This window comes from Triticum aestivum, chromosome 6D (assembly GCF_018294505.1).
Source record: "Triticum aestivum cultivar Chinese Spring chromosome 6D, IWGSC CS RefSeq v2.1, whole genome shotgun sequence".
In the NCBI taxonomy this organism is placed as follows: domain Eukaryota; kingdom Viridiplantae; phylum Streptophyta; class Magnoliopsida; order Poales; family Poaceae; genus Triticum; species Triticum aestivum.
The window spans coordinates 6129571-6149671 of record NC_057811.1 but is presented as its reverse complement, the minus strand read 5'-3'; the positions used below and the strand labels follow the sequence as shown (position 1 = coordinate 6149671).

At 44.6% G+C, this 20101-nt stretch overlaps 1 pseudogene; it reads left to right on the top strand.

The window, feature by feature from the left end:
* The first annotated feature begins 12090 nt into the window (after nucleotides 1–12090).
* On the top strand, nucleotides 12091–19057 carry LOC123142299 (disease resistance protein RGA5-like; annotated as a pseudogene).
* Nucleotides 19058–20101: the final 1044 nt, after the last annotated feature.

The window sequence follows — 20101 nt, the reverse complement described above, 5'->3', positions numbered from 1 at the left end:
AGAAAAGCAGAAATGTATGATATTGGGTTCATTAACACAAATCTCATAGATCATTTTCAGGTTAAAAAGAACGCCGACGAGGCCGAGGCCAACTTGCTCAAATCATTAGTAATAAATCAAAACAAAGATTTAATACTCTTTCCTTACAACTCCAAGTGAGTGTTACTGTCGTGTGCATATTCAGTTTCCCTTATTACTCGAGCGAGGTTATAGTAATGTAATTGAAGAGTTATGCATGCGTGCGCAGCTTCCACTATATTCTCCTGGAGATTAAGCTTGAGCGGGGAGTAGTAACCGTTTTAGACTCGAGACGCAAAGATCCCGAGACCTATGCGGACATGACTAAAATTCTCAACAAGTAAGTTCAATCGATCATTATCGCACCATATCGGCAACTTTTTGTTCATTTCCTGATATCTCAAGTAATAATTATTATTTTTGTCTTGCAGGGTTTGGAAACAGTTCACCGCAGAAGTTCCGGGACTGCCGAAGGAGCTGCGATATACATACCCGAAAGTAAGTACTACTAGCTAGCTAGTTGCGCGCATCTCCCGTTGATTCTAGCTACTTTCATCAATGCCATTTATAATGCTTCATTATCAGTTTGATTGACCTCTATTTCTCGTAAAGTGCTTGTGGCAGGAACAAGGGAATGATTACTGTGGATACTACGTGTGCGAGTTCATCTACAACGCGACTTGCAAAGATAAGCGGGGCTATTCTAAAAGACAATATGAAGTGCGTAAGCAATAATATTCACAATTTCATTTTATTACACCATCATTTCTGTTGAGTTTCATTCATATATATGTATTAACCCCCTTCTTCAAATTAGACGTTGGAGATGCGGAATGAACTCCTACCACAAGATCGCATTAAAGCAATTCAAGAGGAATTGACGGGATTCTTTCTTGACCACGTCATTAATAAAGCCGGAGAATACCATGTGGAAGTTGAGTTCAAATGCTAGGGGATTGTAAGAGATCTTACATATTGTATATATATGTAGCCAGTAGCCGGATAGATAATACGAAAACTTGTTGTTCGACCAATCTCTCGGAGAAGGAGAGGTCGATCACTTCTCTCGGTATGCACGACGAACTTCTGTAATTAATGGTTTCCTTCATTTTCTTACTAGCTAGCATGTCGAGGGCCTCTCTATACGTATAGTACATAGCATCGACCAAGCACGGAGATAAGAGAAACACCTTAATTAACCATACAAAACCCCCAAATCCACCCCCTTTCCGAAAAAAAAACAAAAACCCCAGCCACTGAAATGCTGACACGTGGATGCCTATTGGTCCCGGTTGGTGCCATCAACCGGGACCAAAGACCCTCCTGTCTGGGCTCCCCGCACCGGCCACGTGGACGGCCTTTAGTCCCGGTTCGTGTAAGAACCGGGACTAAAAGGGTAGGGCATTAGTAACGACCCTTTAGTTCCGGTTTCAGAACCGGGACTAAAGGCCCTTATGAACCGGGACTAAAGGCCCTTTATCTACTAGTGTGAGATCATATATGTTCAAAAACACATAGTTCTCTTACCCTGCTATATATTTTATACTACGCAGAGACACTTTTCGAGCTTACGTCAATTGTATTGATCAGCAAAACTACATCTGCATGATCTTCCCCTTAACCTTCGAAAGCCGTTGCATCAAAATCTTATGTCGCCTCGAAGATCCACAGTGGCAACAACCAGCATATAGTTTGTATTTGTCACACACATATTGCAAAACCATTTGCTACCCCCTTTAATTATATTATGTACCACCCACGGTGAGCACCTTTTCTAGTGCTGTTGTACTTAAAATAATAGAAAATCTATTTTTTATGCAGATAGGAGCTATGAATAAAGTAAGCTCTGTCCTTCTTTCTATCCAACTACTCGGTTACTACTAGTACTGAGTGTATGAATGCACTGCGACTAATATATAAGCGGACTCTAATGCTACATACATCTTTGGCTCTGCATTCTCCATCGATCTACCGCACTATTATCAGTTCATATCTACTACTAAATATACCGGATCCGTGGAACGATGTTCTCTTCTTGGTTCTTCTTAAGTGAGAACCATTTTGAGACTAGATAAGCATGGGAGGCAAAGGGAATGAAACAGTCACCGAGAAGCCGTATTCTGTACACGATGGATCCATTGGTCTATTGATATCATGACGATCCTTTACTAGCATATTGGAGTTTCCTGCCCGATCATCAATCGTGGACGTTCAGGAAAATCACATGGAGTGACTCAAATACACATACTCTCCTACTCTAAATAAGGAGTAAAATGCAATGTGGGTACTTAAACCTGTTGGTAATAGTCACTTTGTGCACTGCAGTTAGGAAATGACCAGTTACAGGCTTACGTTGTTACGGTGATCGCACTCACGCTGCCCACCATCTGCATTCTGGATATCTTATTGCTCCTGCGTGTATAGATGATAGAGCACCTCTGCATCCACCCATGAGTCACAACAGCCCATCATCCGCTCCAGTCCAAGCGAGCTTGGAGGGCGCGACCTTCTCCTACCCTGATGCGGACTTGGGACCTGGCATGGGGACGGTAGTAGATGGGACAAGGAGGTGGAGAATAATCGCATGAGGAGGTCGGCGAGCACGCCGGCAGGCGTGGGCGGGGGCGCAGTGGGAGGTCGCCAGTAAGTGGCGACCGTGCCTTGCTGCATGGTGCAAACGAGCTCGGAGTGCCCGGCTTCCTCCCGTTGCCACAGTGTGAACTCGGAGAAGACTTTGCGGAGCCGTTAGGGAGGTGTGCAGTTGCCGCAAGACGAGGTCGGCGACTGTGCCAGATGGCGAGGACGTGCCATGTCAGAAACTATGTCATTGTTGCATTTAAGCACGACCAGAAGATAACAAGGGATCACCATTTGTCCCAAGGCTAGTCACTGAATTGGTCTCACAGACATCATTTTGACAACATTCTAATCGTAAACAAAACTTGACATGGTTTTCCATTGATAGAAGAATAAAATAAATCACATGACTAGCATGCCAAATAACGGCGGTCCTCCAAATTAGCTATAGTGAAGCTATAGCGGGCTATAGCCAGCAATTAGCGGACTACTGTACATGTGTAACGTTTAGCGGCACCATGCTCAAAAAGCTATAGAAGGCTATACCCGGCTATTTAACCAACAAGATCCATCAGAGATAGTTGACTCAGTGATCCCGTCTTATGTAGTATATGGAACAATATTACCGATAAATGTAGCAGAAATTATTCAACTATTTTAGCCTTTTTATCTATGTCGAGAATATTTTTGCCGCATTTCAGCATATTAAATTATATCAAAATTTTGGAAATACAAAATAACAATTTTTCAAATGTGCAAAAAAAAAATTATTTCACTCATAGAGTACTAGTTCTGGTGCTCCTTGTTAACATGCATCGTATTCCAGGAGTCTAGGCGTCCGTTAGCTGTCTTGTTAGCATAGGATATCTGGTTGTTAGTACCTTCTTTAAACAGGACATGGTGATTTGGTGTTCGGGCTGATATGCACCCGAGATCTGAGCCACTGGTAGATGTATAGGAATGGAGAAAAGTATGCCAAATGTGTCAGAACTGGAGCAGGGCTAATGGAGGATACATTCTATATACGACTTGGCACATTGCACAGCTGGGCCATTTTCGTAGCTCGTCGCGTCGGTCTGTGAGGGGTTGGATTCTGAGTCAAGATGGCAACGGGGATGAAACCCACCGGGTTTTGCTTGCCCAAACCCATCCCCACAAGAAAATTGCAATATCGTCCCGGTCTCCATCAATGTGCGCAGGGTTAATTCTTTGCCTGTCCCCTAAACCCGTCGGGTTTTTAAACCCACTGGGAACCCATCCCCACAAGCAGTCAATAAAAATAGCAACATTTAAAAGAAAAACATGAGCGTATTATAGGAGCAAGCGACGACTGAGGGATCTAGGTTTAGGTTTAGGTGATGTGTTGTGCGGGAGAGAGAGGTCTGAAGAGCGAGCGGCACTGCGACGACTGAGCGAGCGGTTGATTTGTACTCTAGGGCCTCAATGCTGGGAGGCTCGGCCACTCGGGTGGTGTGGCTTTGGACCACTCCAGTTAAGATGGATCAGTCCATGCTAAAAAACGTATATTGACGGGTTTTGTTGGGTTTTGGGTCCGGATCGTACTTAAACGGGTTTAAACCCGTGAAACATGTTGGGGTTTATAATGTACCAACCAGCAGCTCCGCGGGGATAGGAAGTCACCCATCTCCGGGAGCTCCTAGTTGGTCGCGGGATCGATTCCTAACCATAGCGAGCCTATTCCTGTCCTCACGACAGGAAAAATATGGGCGATGCCCAGTTAACGCGGCTGCAGGCGCCGGTTTGGGGAAACAGCTATAACCGGCGCCTGCAGCGCTAAATAGGAAATGCCCCCATCTCCGGCCCCATTGCCATGTTGACTTCTGAGCCGTGGCTCCGAACTTCAGCCATCAAACAGGTGGAAGACGACAGGTGCAAGCGTGGGGTCGGCCCTAGGAATCTTGTCGCTGGAGAGAGATGGGTGTGGGAAACTGGGTTCCATTCATCGGTGGCGACTGCTCGCTCTGTAACCAAGTGCGGCGGCTGGTGCTTCCTCCGGCGATGTCTCGATGGAGGCGGGGGGGTGGAGTTCCTCCTGGATCCATGTACCCCTCCTTTATACGTGTCCCCACATGGATTTCGACTGTCTTGGTTAGCAAAAAATGTGCGGGTCAATCTGTATTCCAATTGTCAAATAACACGTTGGTGATTCGTGTGTCCGCTCTCCGCTGCAGGTTCCCCCTTCGGGTGGAGTTTGCCTATAGCCTCGAACTCCTGGATCCTGTGCCCCTCACCGTTTTTGCGCGGTGAGAAGGAGAGCCCTTGGCGGCAGAGCCGCATAGGGTTCTAATGCCGCGTCTGGCACTTGGTGGCACAAATCCGGGTAGGAGTGCAGGAGAAGTACAGCCGAGTCGTCCGTGCAGTTGACTCGGAAGTTGAATCCGGAAGCAACCGGATGGGCAAAGAGGTAATGAATGACCACATCTGAACACACGTTGCAAGTGTACACGGTTAAGTAATCAGTAGGGCGAAGCATATGCAATTATGCATATCAATTGCTTCAGTGTGTTGCTGCCGTTGCAAAGCTGACGTCAGGGCCATGGCTGCTGGGTTGGAGTAACCGATAGATCTAGTTCGAGTGGACAGGTGAGTACCGCCGTCGACAAAGTCGTTGTATAAGTGGTAGCCCCCTTCTATTTCTTTTCTGTATGGCCTTAGTTTGTGACTCATGAGATCGCTGATAGCTTTGTGCTGCCAGATCCTGTCCATTTTCTGCTGTTGTCTGAGAAGGCAGTTGACTGAGGTATGTCGGCCGAGTCCAATGTGGCATCTGCATGCACCGAGGCTGTTGGAGACGGTGCAGTACCTGTGAGCGGGGCGAGAGCGGAACGGAGGAGGAAATCATCGCCGACGCAGCCACGAGCCAAGTTATGGGTGTCCTTGTTTGAGTGCATCTGAGTTGCAGATATCTCTGATAGAGCTTAGCAGGTGTGTGTGTTCCGAGCAGAGTGCCCAGGCCACGAGAGTGAGGGAGATGAAATAGCTTGATGCGATTCCTGTGTTTCTTTACGGTTGTTATGGTTTGTCAGACAACGAAATTGCACTACTTTAATTTGCTGGGATAACTGGATGTTTAGTAGTTTTATTTGGTTGTGCTGTGCTGAGAAATCAACTGATGCTAATCATGCGTTATGTTGTAACCGGTGTTATTGTTTGTCTGATTTGGAACTTTCACAAGCCTAGTGGTGGTGCGTGGTAAAAAGCCGTAGTAGCGCCCCGCGCTATTACCACGTGTGTTAGTAGTAGCGCGTGTGCCACCCGCGGTACTCCCACTTAGTCCTAGTGTAGATCTATACCCGCCGCTACACTAACTATGTGTATTTTTTTTTCATATTTATCCAGTATTTATAATGAAGTTATACATATTTTTATACAGTCCAACATTGAAAAGTATTGATATTATGCCCTTAGTTGGGTCCACATGTAAGCTTCACATTGTTTTTTCTTTGATTTTTAACTGAAGTTATAAGGAAGGGGAAAATGGTCCTGGAAAATGTCTCTCTAATGGTCAAATGCCTTTGAGTGGATGGAACTAAGACGGAAGGGCAAAAACATAAGACGAAAAAAGTAGTTTGTGCGCGAAAGAGTGTTTTCGGAAACTAGGGGTAAAACTGCCGAGTGTGACCCAACTAAGGGCATAATATCAATTATCCTAACTGTAAAACCACTGTCCAAAACAAAGATATGGTTTTGTTAAAATGATTTTTTTAGTTCTTAGTTGTGGAGACCACTATAAATTGATCAAGCCTCATAAATGGAGATTTGCTTTCAGCAAGTACAAATCTCAAAGCTTTGCTTTTAGAAAGTAAGTTTGAGCATAGGTTTTAAAGCATCTAGCCTAGTCGTCCTATTAATGAAAATAAATGTTTTACAAGGATACTTATGTTTTGAAAGGAAAGTTTTGATTTTTAGGGATCACGGCGTGAAGCCTATACATGAATACTATCATGGGTTTTGATTTTGAAAAAACCAACATATAAGATGAAGAAAAATCGGTGGGTTATTTTATTGAAAAGCCAAAAGGAGACTAAAAATTGGTGGAGTTTGCCTTGGGGAGGCCCATCGATGAATAGGTGGTTTAGAAGGATGAAACGGCGATGTACAAACTGCCCTTTAATAGTAGAGAAGTACTGGTAAAACTATAAGATGTGCTTGTTGGCCTGGTTTTTTCTCCTGGGCCAATTTGAAGCACGTAGCTAGGCATGGGAGGCACGGGAAACAAAGACTCACTTGCCTAACACATGCAAGCCCTCCATACGACCAGTCACATAAGCTCTCCACATTAAAGAAATTAATACATGCAAAATCTCACCGTCACATGCAAGGTCTTGAAGTCATCAATTTTATGTTTTACTAATAAATCGATTTAGTATTTATTCCTAAAATTTAGGCAGCAATGTGCTGGATATGAACTTTGCTGTACCTACGGATCAACCGTACGGAAGATTTGTTACGCGGACTATGGTGGGAATCGAGGGCTCGTCACGAGGGGTCACGCTGGGCAGCTCGAATTGAAATTGAGGGACAGGTAAGCTCATTTCATGGCTTGGAGCCTGTAAGTCTAGCATTTTTTGGCAGGATATTATCCAGTTGCTCCAGTAAGACGTCTCATGTTTCCTCGTGTGAAATCTAGGAACATACTGTCATATTCTGCACGCATTCCTTTTACTCTCATACGGCTATAGAAGAGAAGTGACAGACTCGTCAAATTGTTCACTCTACAGACTATATTGGCAGACAGGAATGCGAACCGAAGAAACATCTACCCTGACCAACACGGTAACCCTCTCAAGTTGCACAAGGAGTTGTGGAAGCTAAGTGCATGCTTGACTCCAAGCCTCCTCCCGTCGTCCTCCATGTGTACTAGTGGTTGTGGCACCTCATTGCGCGTTGTTTGAGAGGAAGGTGTGTGCGAGTTTCTTCCACTTTAAGAAAAAGAAAAAAAATCACCTTCATCTCTTTTTTTTAGAAAAAAGAACTTTCTCACATTAGCTAACCAACAGATGTCATATGAACATCGCATCCATCTAAAAAAGATTAAAAAAACCTTACTTCCATCTTGAAAGAAAAATGGAAAAAGGAAAAAGTTCTTTTCTAATAAACTGTTTCCGCAGCAGCCAACCCGTAGCAGCCACTTGGCATAGCTGAGAGGCTGCCCTTTCCATCCGCCTTAATGGACCTGACTGGGTTTAATGCGTCGTCGTAGCCGTGCAATACAATTCTATGCACCTGCATGCCGACTTGTCTGAACTTTCTTTTGGATCTTCTCGGAAGCACGCGGCAGATACTTACGAGTGTCACAACTTGCTACACATGTATAGTAATACATACAAACACAACTTGCCTGGCGTTTTCTTCTGTGGAGCGATTTGGCGTTATATATAGCTGTTGTATTATAAATATATGCCGACATGCAACTTTGTGTGGCCATTATAAATAGCTTATGGTTGAGTATGTCTCTTGCCACCAACGAAGTTGTTTTCGGTCTAGTCATGCAAATCAAGATCGAACCATCTATTTCAGCAATTCGAACGCTAGTCAATAGATTCCCCCACATGGGCGAGTGGCTCAAGCAAACTGAGCTCTCGATCCTGACCTGAAATACGCGCCTAGAGTACTTTTTTTTTCGAAGGAACACGCCTAGAGTACTTAGGAACCTTACATCTTGCGTGTTTTGTGTGCACACTCTTTCTGCCGACTGATCGGTAGTTTCCTTCACCACAGCAGGGACCTTGTTGCGGCTATATATCATGTCATAAAAAGGATAACAGCTTAAGTTTAGCCTGCTTTTATATATCTTTAAAAAATCTTATTAATACTAGTTGAATACCTGTGTGTTGCCACGGAGCAACAAATTTAGGTAGTGCTAGCATCCTGTATTGATGGCATGTAAGACCCGAAGGCTCCACACCACAATCGTACCCATCACCATAGAACAACCTACACTCTTCTAATCTGACAACATTTTCTCTGCCTCTACCACTATCGATAATGCATGAATTAGTGAATCCAATGATAGATATATTGCTTTGGAATATATTTACCATCGAAAAAATTATTTCCCTCTGAAAAGATAGAATTTGAATACTGTTGAACATACATATACTATTCAGAACCATATAGTACATATACTATTCAAAAACATATTGCATACTTTGATCTTATTGAACAAAGTTGGCAGAGTATATATGAAGTTCATCTGTAGCTTCCAGTTTGTACAAATAAATATAGAAATATACAGAAAACTTAACCAGAAAAAATATGCCACACCATCAAATAAACTTTGAAGAAATTTTGTGAACATCTCGTTAATGATATCATGCTTCTTGCTCAACTTGACCAGACACATTCAACCGCATGGCCCCATCGTCTGCAACACAACTTGTACGTGCAAGTTGATCTTCTCTTATATCGGTGCATCTGAATGCTTCTTCAATGTCACCTTTGAAGGTGTAACCTCATGGGCGAAGACTTCGACACCACATTGCCAAATTATTGACAAACTCATCTGAAACAGTGAGTAACCACATTCATTTTTCCTAGTGCTATAAGAAATGGCAGTCTATAATAGTCAGGACTAATTTGGCTTATGCAAAGGAACAATAGCACTATCCATGTTGGTTGGTATCAATTTCCAACAGACAAAGTCAGATATCTCTACTATAAATGTTCAAGTGTATGTCATAACAAATCCAAATTAGTATGACTTCAAAGAATCATGTAAGGTCAATAGCAGTTATTCGGAAAACGAACATACATTTCTCTAGAAGTAGAAATACCGATTTGTAGCATTGACAAGCCAACCATTTCAAATGCTTCAAATATAAATAAATCAGTATAGGTACATATGTATAACCTTTGGCCAACGATATAGTACAGAGCCTTGATTTTGTACTGCTAGGCTCTCCTATTCTGATAATGGAACCCATGTGCCCATGTGTAAAGTACTGCAAGATAAAGGGATTAATTGCACTAAGCCTTCTCAAATATGTATGCCCCATTATCTACTATTCTAGTAAAAAAGAGATAAACAAAGAAGTTTTTCATTTAAAAACTATAAGAACATGTGTGATGTTCTCACCAACAATTTTCTCAGGTGTTACGACATTTTCTGTAGAAAGCCAACAATAAGCTTGTTGTTCTCCAGCTGCTTATATTTCAGGGACACCTTCTTGTTCTTTCTTCATAGAGTCCCCTTCTTCCTTATCCTTTCCTCTTGTTATAATCCTGTATAGTAGAATTCCTACCATCAGTGTGCAACACTGATTAATTGCATGCTAATAAAAGAATATGTAAGGTACATAAGCGTTTGTATAGCAAAAAAAGAAGAAGCTCTGTCTAGCTAAGCTGTGGGTTAGTGGTTAACATGGATGAAAAAATACATCAGCACATCCTAGCCAGTCATTGTCATGACAATGATAGCAAGAAAAACAGTCATGCATCAACAAACTAAAAATACGGGAAGTTTCAGCGCTCTAGCTCCCTTGTTCATTGAGTGTGCAGAAGGATCGAATGATCCATGATGCTGAAAGTGAAATAAAGTTGACTGCATTATGAGCAAGATGACAGGGCAAACTGGAAACGGCGACCAAGATCAACAAGCAACTATATTAGTGAACCGAGTGATCACAATTCACAACTGATAATTGATGGTGCAAAAGTACGCGAAAAGTAAAGAAACATGTCCTGATGTCCATAACTCTCTGTTCTGCTTGCATTATCAGCAAGTTTATTTTCTTCCTGCTTTCTGAATTTACAATTGTTGCCAGTACAATCTTTGGCTTGAATATATTACTTCAGTTTGGCAAGATACGACCGAAAAGAATTTCTGCTGAATTGTGTGATAAAAAAAGTGGGAGATGAGGGGCAATATAAAGTGGGAGATGGATCAACTAATGAATAGAACAGCCGCTGCACCCTTATACTAATTAAAACATTGGAGTAACAAGTAAGGACAAGTTCATATACATAGAAGTGGGAGGTTTCTGAATTTGGAAAGGGGCAAAAGACCTCACCCATTTGATTCCATGGTGGAGGCGTGGAGCAGCCGCCCATGCACCTACTTGACCGACAAGATGACAACGAGTGGCGCTGTGTAGGGTTGTCCATCGCTGCTGTTCTTTTCCTCACGTCTCAAATGGGCAGCTAATAACATGAAGAAATAACACTGCCTAATATATTGCAAAACAAACAATCACACAAAATCTTTACTGGAGGCGGAGAGGACACATCTCAGATATCCCCAACCTTCCATTGCCGGAGGCCCGAGTAGTGTTGTTGAACAAGGTCCTCATAGTGGCGGACTCCTCCTCTTCGAGCTAGTCCTCACCACCGCGACCGCCCATGCTCTCGCCGCCATGGCGTTAGGCGCGCGGCTCGAGCAGATTACGGGGCGGAGGAACTGGAGCTCGCCTGGGGGCGGGGGCCGCCGCGAAGGCGCCGAGGGGGAGGGGGTCGTCGGCGGCGAGGTCGGGCATCTCCGGCACGTACTCCACCTCCACCTGCAATAAACCGTGGCGTTAGGCGCGACTCGAGCGGATTACGGGGAGGCGGACCCGGAGCTCGCCTGGGGGCGGAGGTCAGGTTCGGGGCGGGCCGGAGCCGTCGCCGGCTCCCGTGGCCCTGCTCTTCCTGTCGCTGCGACGGGGTGGCCGCGCCCAGTGTCCCGCGGCTTGGGACTCACCGCGTCCGCCGCGGCGTCGACGGCGGTGGAGGTGGCGGTGGTCAACAGAAGCGAGCGAAGCGACCCCCTGCTCCTCGGTGCGTCCGCTGCGCTCCTTCCTCTCTCTGGCGGCGACGGTATTTGGCAGGAGAGAGACGAGATCGGAAGCGAGGGCTCAGGGAGAGGTGGGGGCGGGACGTGTATGTGTGGGGGCGGTTTATTCTCTCAAAAAAAATTGAGCCACGATGTGTGGGATCGTGTGCTGGTTTTTCAGGTTTCTTGTGCGTGCGGGCTGCAGCGTACTTTTTTACTGCATGCCATCGAGGGGTGGGATGCATTGTACGAGGCGGGGGTCCAACGAGGTGGTCGAACCATCACGACGTTCGATCCCTTTTTATAATAGTAAAGAAATACTACAGTTGCATTCATGCGTGTCCCTAACTCCCAAGAAGGTTCTTGAAGCCAAGTTGCACCCTACTATCCTGGTAAGTTTGAAGCCTTCTATATATTAGTATAAATGACGTATGGTACATGTGGCTGGTTTTGTTGACCGGACTTGGCCCTGACATGCGTATGTAATACCGGTGCTGTAAATTAATACATCTAGTGATCTGCACAGAAACTGCAGTTTGCCTCCCGGCTTGGATACGTGCTATATATACCCATGTCCGCAGCCTCAGTACCAGCATACCTACCTATATAGATAGGAAGAGCTTCTCAAAAATCATACAAAAGAAGAAAGAGAGAAAGAAAGAAGATGAAGTAATTAAGCTAGCTTGAGAGTGAAGTTAGGAGCTCGTGAGAGTCCATTGAGCATGGAGTTGGCCACGGTGGCGTTGCGAACACTCGTTCCCAAGCTAGGGCGCCTGCTCATGGGGGAGTACAACCTGCAGAAGGGTCTGAAGAAGGGCATCAGGGACCTAATGGACGAGCTACTTGTCATAGAAGCTGCACTTGTGAAGGTGTCTGATGTGCCACTAGACCAGCTTGATCCGCTGGTCAAAATTTGGGCAAACGACGTCAGGGAGCTGTCCTTTGCCATCGAGGACAGCCTCGACTCCATGGTGCATGTCGAGGGTGTTGTGCCGACCAATCCACACACTCCATGGTGCGTGTCGAGGGTGTTGTGCCGACCAATCCACACACCTTCTTCGGGTTCATCAAGAAGACCTGCAAGAAGGTCACTAAGCTTAAGACTCGCCATGAAATAGCTAATGACATCAAAGACATCAAATTCCAAGTGAGGGAGGTGAAGGAACGTTATGACAGATACAAGGATGTTATTGGTAATGCTGATACCAAAACAGAAGTCGACCCCGTCTCTTGGCTTTATACAACAAAGTATCTGACCTTGTTGGAATTGATAATGCTATTTATGACCTAACGGTGAGGTTGTCTGAGGGTGATGATCCATCTGGGAAAAGGCTCAAGGTTGTCTTTGTTGTTGGATTTGGAGGATTGGGCAAGACAACTCTTGCTAAAGCAGTGTATGACAATCTTAACAAACAATTTGATTGTGGGGGGTTTGTTCCAGTGGGTCAAAAGTCAAAACCCAAACATGAAGAAAGTTTTCAGGGACTTCCTCCTTGAACTTGACACCGAGCTGTACAGAGATGCGGCAACAATGGATGAAAGGCAGCTGATCAACCAGCTGCAAAAATCCCTAGAAGGCAAGAGGTGCGCATTAACCTTACCCCTATGCTACTTCTTTGTGCCTCCTGCCAGCTATACCATAAAGGCTTTGTGTTGTGTGACATGTCAACGAAAATATTAGTATGCGGCATGGTTAATTAATCTGCATGGCATATATACAATGCCATAAGGCCCAACATAATATGAATGTTACTTCAGGCTTTGGCCAAATAAAAAAGGAGGGACATATACACTTTGCTTTCGATTCATCTAGTTCAAAACTGAACATGTATAGACAGCATTAGTCGTTAGTTTTTTTTTTTTTTGCGAAAAGGCATTAGTCGTTAGTTTACCATTCATATTTTACATAGAATTTTTTATTCCCTTTTCCCCCATGCTCTTGAGCTCAACTGATTACAAGGCATTTAACTGGAAACATGCTGCACACACCCGTCCAAAACTAAACATGTATAGACAGCATTAGTCGTTAGTTTGCCATTCTTTTTCTACATAGCAATTTTTGATTCCCCCATGCTCTTGAGCTCAACTGATTACAAGGCTTTTAATTGGAAACATGCAGCACACACACGTCCAAAACTAAACATGTATAGACAACAGTAGTCGTTAGTTTTCCATTCATTTTTTACATAGCAATTTTTGATTCCATTTTCCCCTATGCTCCTGAGCTCAACTTATTACATGGCATTAACTCATATACGCACAGACTAACACCCAAACTTCACTATCAACTAGCAGCGCACACGTCCACTTCCAAGTCTATGTAGATCAGTAGGGTGCGTTTAGTAAAATGGTTATGTGCATCCTGTGATGCAGAGGCCGGGGTACTACCCTTTTCAAGAAAATAATGTAGATTAGTTGGTTGTGTGGCACCTCTGTTCTTTTGCAGATATTTGAGATCGTTACCATCAATCGCATTAACTGAATCATTACATGGTTACCTTTGATGAAAAGACGTTTCCCCCCGCTTTATATTACAAAGCAACCACGACACCAAGGATACATAGTCCAGAGGATACAAAAGAAAAAAGACAGAAAAGATACAAGAGGCCACATAACGGCATCCACAGTGAACCCAAAGCCCTGTATCGATGAATTGCAGCCGAGGGAGCCACCCGCCGCCATAGGAAGAATATGCTCCAACAACTACTAGGGACAAACCCTATTGATCCACCATACACCGCCGAAGAAGGCCCCATGTCTTCTAAACCTGGATCATAGGACATAACACAGCCGACTGGTAGAGCAGCTCACCCACGAGCACCCATGAGCGGGACCAGCTGGTTGTCGGGGAGAGGATGAGAAGCACGTCTACCCCACCTCACCGAGGCGCAACCCCGGCAACCACTACAGGAATCGGCTAATTTTCCATATGTGATGCTCTTTGTCGTCAGCTTTTTGTCTAGGCCGACGACAAAGATCACTTTGCCATCTGTAAAAAAAAGCAAAAGGCAAAGACCTACTTTGGCATCTGCTGTTTTTTTACTGATGGCAAAGAGCTCCCTTTGCCCTCTGTAAAAAAAAAGCAGAAGGGAAAGACCTACTTTGTCATATGCTTTTTTACAGACGATAAGGACAACACACGGATCGATTATGTGGATCGATGACATGGCATTACCCGATCCACCAAAGTGTGCAGGCCACCCCCACCACTCTCTCTCTCTCTCTCTCCCTTATCCAGCCCCACCACTCTCTCTCTATCTCCCTTATCCAGCTTCACCATGATTTCTCTCTCTCTAACGAATAGGAGGCCGCCGCCCCTCAATCTCCCTCGCTTTCTATTTCTCGCAGATGGAGCTGGCGCCGCTCGCCCCACTGGCCGCCACTTTGGCCACCTATCTCTCTCCCACAACGTGGTCTCTCTCTCTCTCTCTCTCTCTCTCTCTCTCTCTCTCTACCTCTCTCTCTCTTTCTCTCTCTCTCTCCCTTGCATGTATAGGAGCCCCACCATGGCCGCCCGACTGGAGCTCCACGCTGCCCCTGTCGTTTGACCTCGCCGCTGGCCGCTCCAACTCCGTTTGCGTCTAGATCCAGGGGTTCACGCCGTCCTCTTTCCATTCCCACTTCTCCTCGTTGCCATGCCCTACTCCAGCCTTGAGCAAAGGAGGGTCCTGCTCTCTGCCTTGCGCGCGTTCGCTCCTGGGCCATAGCCACGGTTGCCCAACCCTGACAGATGGTTGACCTCGCCGCCTCATGAGCTACTGCTCCGAACGAACGAGTTGGAACTCCAAATGAACAGTAACAGGAACGAAAAACCATGGTTTTATAAAAATTGTTTGCCGTATTTGAGTTCGATGCAGATGACAAAGAGGGAGTATTGCTAACGGCAAAGACGCCATTTGCTGACGGCAAAGATGTGCACTTTGCTGTCTGTTATTAATTGGCTGATGGCAAAGCCATAGTGTGGCTGACAGCATAATCTTTGCCGTCCACCCGATCAAAAGTTGACGGCAAAGTGCACATCTTTGTCATCAGCAATACATTACCGACAGACTTTGATGTCTGTTTTCAGGTCTTTGCCATATGTGATCTATAGACGGCAAATTACCTAGTTCTTTTAGTGAACAACACTTCTCCGGAACGGACTATGGATCCCACCGTAAGCCGTTGAATGGGAAATCACTAAAGAGCACCAGCGACCACACCCAAGCCACAACTCCAACCACTACCTTATCATCCCAAAGCGGCCTCTTCAGGAAGAGAAAAGAGGTTGTAGCACCATCGCTGCCCAATCTGCAGATTTTGGGCTTTCACCTGAGATTTGGAGGCGGGGGTAGGGGATGGACCTCGAAGCTACCTTCATGAATGAAAGTGGCGCTCAGAGCACCGTCGACATCGTGATTGACACATCGGTCAAGGGGTTACCCTTGTCCTGAGCCCTAGGCCCCCTACCACCACCACCCGCCACCAGATCCGGTCGTCGGAGGGCACCCGACATCTCCGGCCAATGGGGCGTGGGGATGAGGAGCAGATGTAGGGTCGCCATCTTCAACACGGAAACCGCATCCGTCGCAGCCTCCCCACCCGAGCATCCAAGACTAGCACCCTGCACCCATCATCACCACCTCCGTCGCCCGGAAGGTGATGCCCTCACCGGAGGTGGTAGCTGCCACCAGACCAAGCGCTCAACGCACCGTACAACAACTTTTCTCCCCGTGCACCGCTGTCGGAGACCCCACCGGATCGCGTACCCTGATGAGTGGCTGACCCGTGCCATCGAGATCTCGAATAAGGGAAGGAGGCTGGATGCCCCACCTCCGCCCGCATCACACGTTCTTTGCCCGGCAGACACCTCTCGGTGGCAGCGAGGAGGATGTGGAGCGTGGGGGAGGAGGAACGTCGGTGGTGGGGCTAGGGCTCCCATGACGCGCGCATGGGCCACGGCGCGGGAGGGATGTGTGTGTGGGAAGGGAGGGTATTAAGGGCATGTATTTCTTCTGTGGTAAACTATCTCTAATGTTTCTACTAACTAAAACACATCCAATTATCTTGAATTTAGTCGTATGAAAAATGATGATTGAAGAGCCAATAATGAAAATGAAAATTTAAATATTTTAGATGTATCTAGAATACAATCTTTTTAAGATTTTTAATGCCTTTTAAGTTTTGGTGTGTTTGCGTATTTCTTGTACTAGTTGTTATATATTAGATAGTTTTTGTTAGTTAAAGATTTTATCTTATCATGTAAATAGGTACTTTATTGTTATTGATGACATATGGGATATACAAACATGGGAAATGGTTAAGTGTGCTTTCATGGATAGTCATCCAGAAAGTAGAATAATCATAACTACTCGCGATGTTGATGTTGCCACAAAGGCTGGTGGAATCTACCACATGGAACCACTTTCTGATGATGACTCCAAAATGTTATTCTATACAAGAACATCTGGTGGAGATGGAGTAAGTTCAGATAACAAGGCTTTTGAAGTGACTAACAAAATTTTAAAGAAATGTGGTGGTGTGCCATTAGCTATCATTACAATTGCTAGCTTGCTTGTTGGTAAACAAAGGGAGGATTGGTCTAAGGTCTATGATGCCATTGGTTTTGGGCATGAAGACAACCAAGTCGTTCATAATACAAGAACAATATTACTTTTTAGCTACTACAATCTACATTCCAGTCTAAAACCATGTTTGTTGTATCTAAGTATGTTTCCGGAAGATAGATTTATTGAGAAAAAATCACTGATATGGAGCTGGGTCACTGAAGGGTTTGTTCGAGATACAGAAGGGGTAGGATCATATGAGCTTGGTGAGATCTATTTCAACAAGCTAGTAAACAAAAGCATGATCCAATGGATATGTACTAGTGATTCTGATGAAACCGAAGGTGGTTGTCGTGTCCACGACATGGTGCTCGATCTCATCCGCAGCATATCAAACGATGTAAACTTTGTCACAATAAATGATATGGAGCACCATGGCACATCTTCGAGAGGCAAACAAACCAATAGGTTTCACAGGTTAGCACTTCATGGTACAAGTGCTGAACCCAACTCCATACAAATGGACCACGTGAGGTCATTCCATGCTATCACGTGTGGTGGTGGGATGCCCTTGCTTTCGAGATTTAAAGTATTACGTGTGCTAGTTATAGAGCATTGTTATTTTGGGGAAGCTCTTTGTCTCGGGCATCTTGGGAAGTTGGTCCATTTGAGATACCTAAGGCTGGTGAAAACTAATGTGGACATTCTCCCGGAAGGGATAGGACGTGATTTGAACTTTCTTGAGGTATTGGACGTAAGGAATTGTTCCATAAATTTGCCGCCATCTATTGGTGAGCTAAAGAATCTGAAATGCTTGTTGACAAGTAGGGGTACTGCAATTAGGGACTGACATGCATTGAAGAGCTGCAGTTATATTCAGTGGACAAGTGCCCTAACTTCTGCAGGGATCTGGGGAAGCTGAGAAAGTTGAGGGTGTTCGTGTTCAGTTTCGATGAAATGGAGCAGGCTGCGGCAAATGCTTTGGCGGAGTCTCTGTGCAACCTGCATAAGATCCAATATATGAAGGTTTTGGATTCGGAACCTGTCTTGGATATTAGCTTGGATGATATGCGACCCAGTTCAAAGTTGTGTTTGTTGAAGCTGGCTGGCATAACTATACCCAAGATGCCGCCGTGCATCAATTCTTTGTGCTTTCCTCTCCTCTCTTGCCTGTGTATGAAAGTGGAGGTGCTAGAAGCTGAGGATATTCAAGCACTCGGAAGGTTGCCATCGCTCTTTCACCTTATTATCATGATTAAGGGGGGAAAGTGCATATCATATACTTTTTGCAGCAATGAATTTCACAAGCTGAGATATTTGAGGACGGAAAAGATAGAGATCACTATTGGAGAAGGAGCATTTCCTATGCTAGAACAGCTTGAATACTGTGCCAGCGCTCGAAGAAAGGGCATGGCCAGCTTAGTGCCGTGGAATAATAACCGTCCTTCGCTGCTGTTTCACGTCACATGTTACCTTGACTGCGCTAACTGTGGCTGTATGGAATTAGAAGAAGCGAAGAGAGCGCTGATTCACTCTGCCAGAACCATGGAAATCCGCCTCGGGATAACAGAATATAACTGGTACGAAGAGGAAGGTAAATTCATTGATGAACTCGAGTTGATTCTTCGTGGTTTGGACAAACCAGAGGAGGAGGACCGTGGAGATATATGTTACATGATCGCAGAAATCGAGTCCTTGTTACATGATGGTGCTGATGAGCTTCGAGTGAGGATGTATGGCGAGCCAGAGATACATGACTTTCTAACCAGATGCAAGAGTTGGTTACGTGATGAGGTACGTCCTTCATACCGTTTGATTGCCATATATGTACCTATCATGTCACTGATGGCCGGCCGGCCGGTTTTGTTAATTAACCTCCAGGGAGACAATGATGTTGCCACAAGCAGTAACAGTGGAGGTAATCGGGGGGAGGGGGCGAGCCGACCTTGAATCGCTGAATTTCTCTTCCTTCAGTCATGCCATCAAGCTGGTATATTATCCAGCTACTTTTTTCATCTATTACTTTCTTCCATTCATAATTTTACCCAATTAATAAATCTTTACAAATTTACTATATATCTCCTGTTTGTAGATTGTAGCGTACACATCATTTCTTCTAGCTGATTTCAAGTTCCCGAATTGAGATCATGTACTATGAGACCTTTGCTTTCTAACCATAATCCACATACCTGCATTAATCCTTATATTATCCTAAAAAATACATTAATCCTTCGATGTTACATCCAAGCAATGCATGTGCACGTACGGTTTGCCTTCTTAATTACAAAATTAACCACCAATGAATTTTCTGGTTCCAGGACGGTGAGCTCCTGAAGCCTCCTACAGCCTTGTTGTCACCACTTTGGAAGACCAACTGACTCAGCATTCGACGAGCTTAATTTGTCCATTGGTGCCAAGAAAATCATGGAAGAAAAATGGTGTCTCCTTATCATTAGACTGGGTTGCAAAAAGGAAAAAAACTAAAAGAATGCTTCTTTAGTGATAGAGTGCTTTTGGGAAATTACAAAAAAAATCATTTCTGTGCAAGAAAAACTAAAATGAAAAAACAAAATTTTATTATGTTTTGTACCTTTTCTGTCTTAATTATTTGATAAATCCAAAAAGAGTCTTCAATTATTCTTTAAGTGTGTTCTTTTGTTTTCACTTTTCTTTTTCTCTTTTCTGGGTGGGTGGGTGGGGAACTCCGCCTATGCAATTTTGAGCTAACCCTTATAATCGCGTAGCCGGTCTCAAGCCCGGAAAAGGAGGAGAGACCACCCATATGCTCGTAGACAGTAATATATATGTTCTGTTGACTTAACAATTAGAGTGGAAATGCAAGAAACATGAGGAAAAACCGTTATTTTGTTAGTTTCAGAAGAAACAACTGCCTTCTGTTGTTTTAGATAACAAAATAAACATTTCTTCAATCGAAGGCCCGCACGATCACGCCAATGAATCTCCATTTGCACTTGTGCCACTCATTTGCGTGAATATTCTGCACTATATCTTCTCTTTGAAGGAATCGTTTACTTCATTACCGGGCTGCTCCAGTAATAAGTCTTACTGTTCAAGTTTTGACTTGCCTGTGCATACGCTGACAACCATTTACAACATATACAGGTGATTCATCTGGTGTACTATTCAAGCTAATTAGCCGACAAAGAATGCTCCAGTTTTCTTTCAC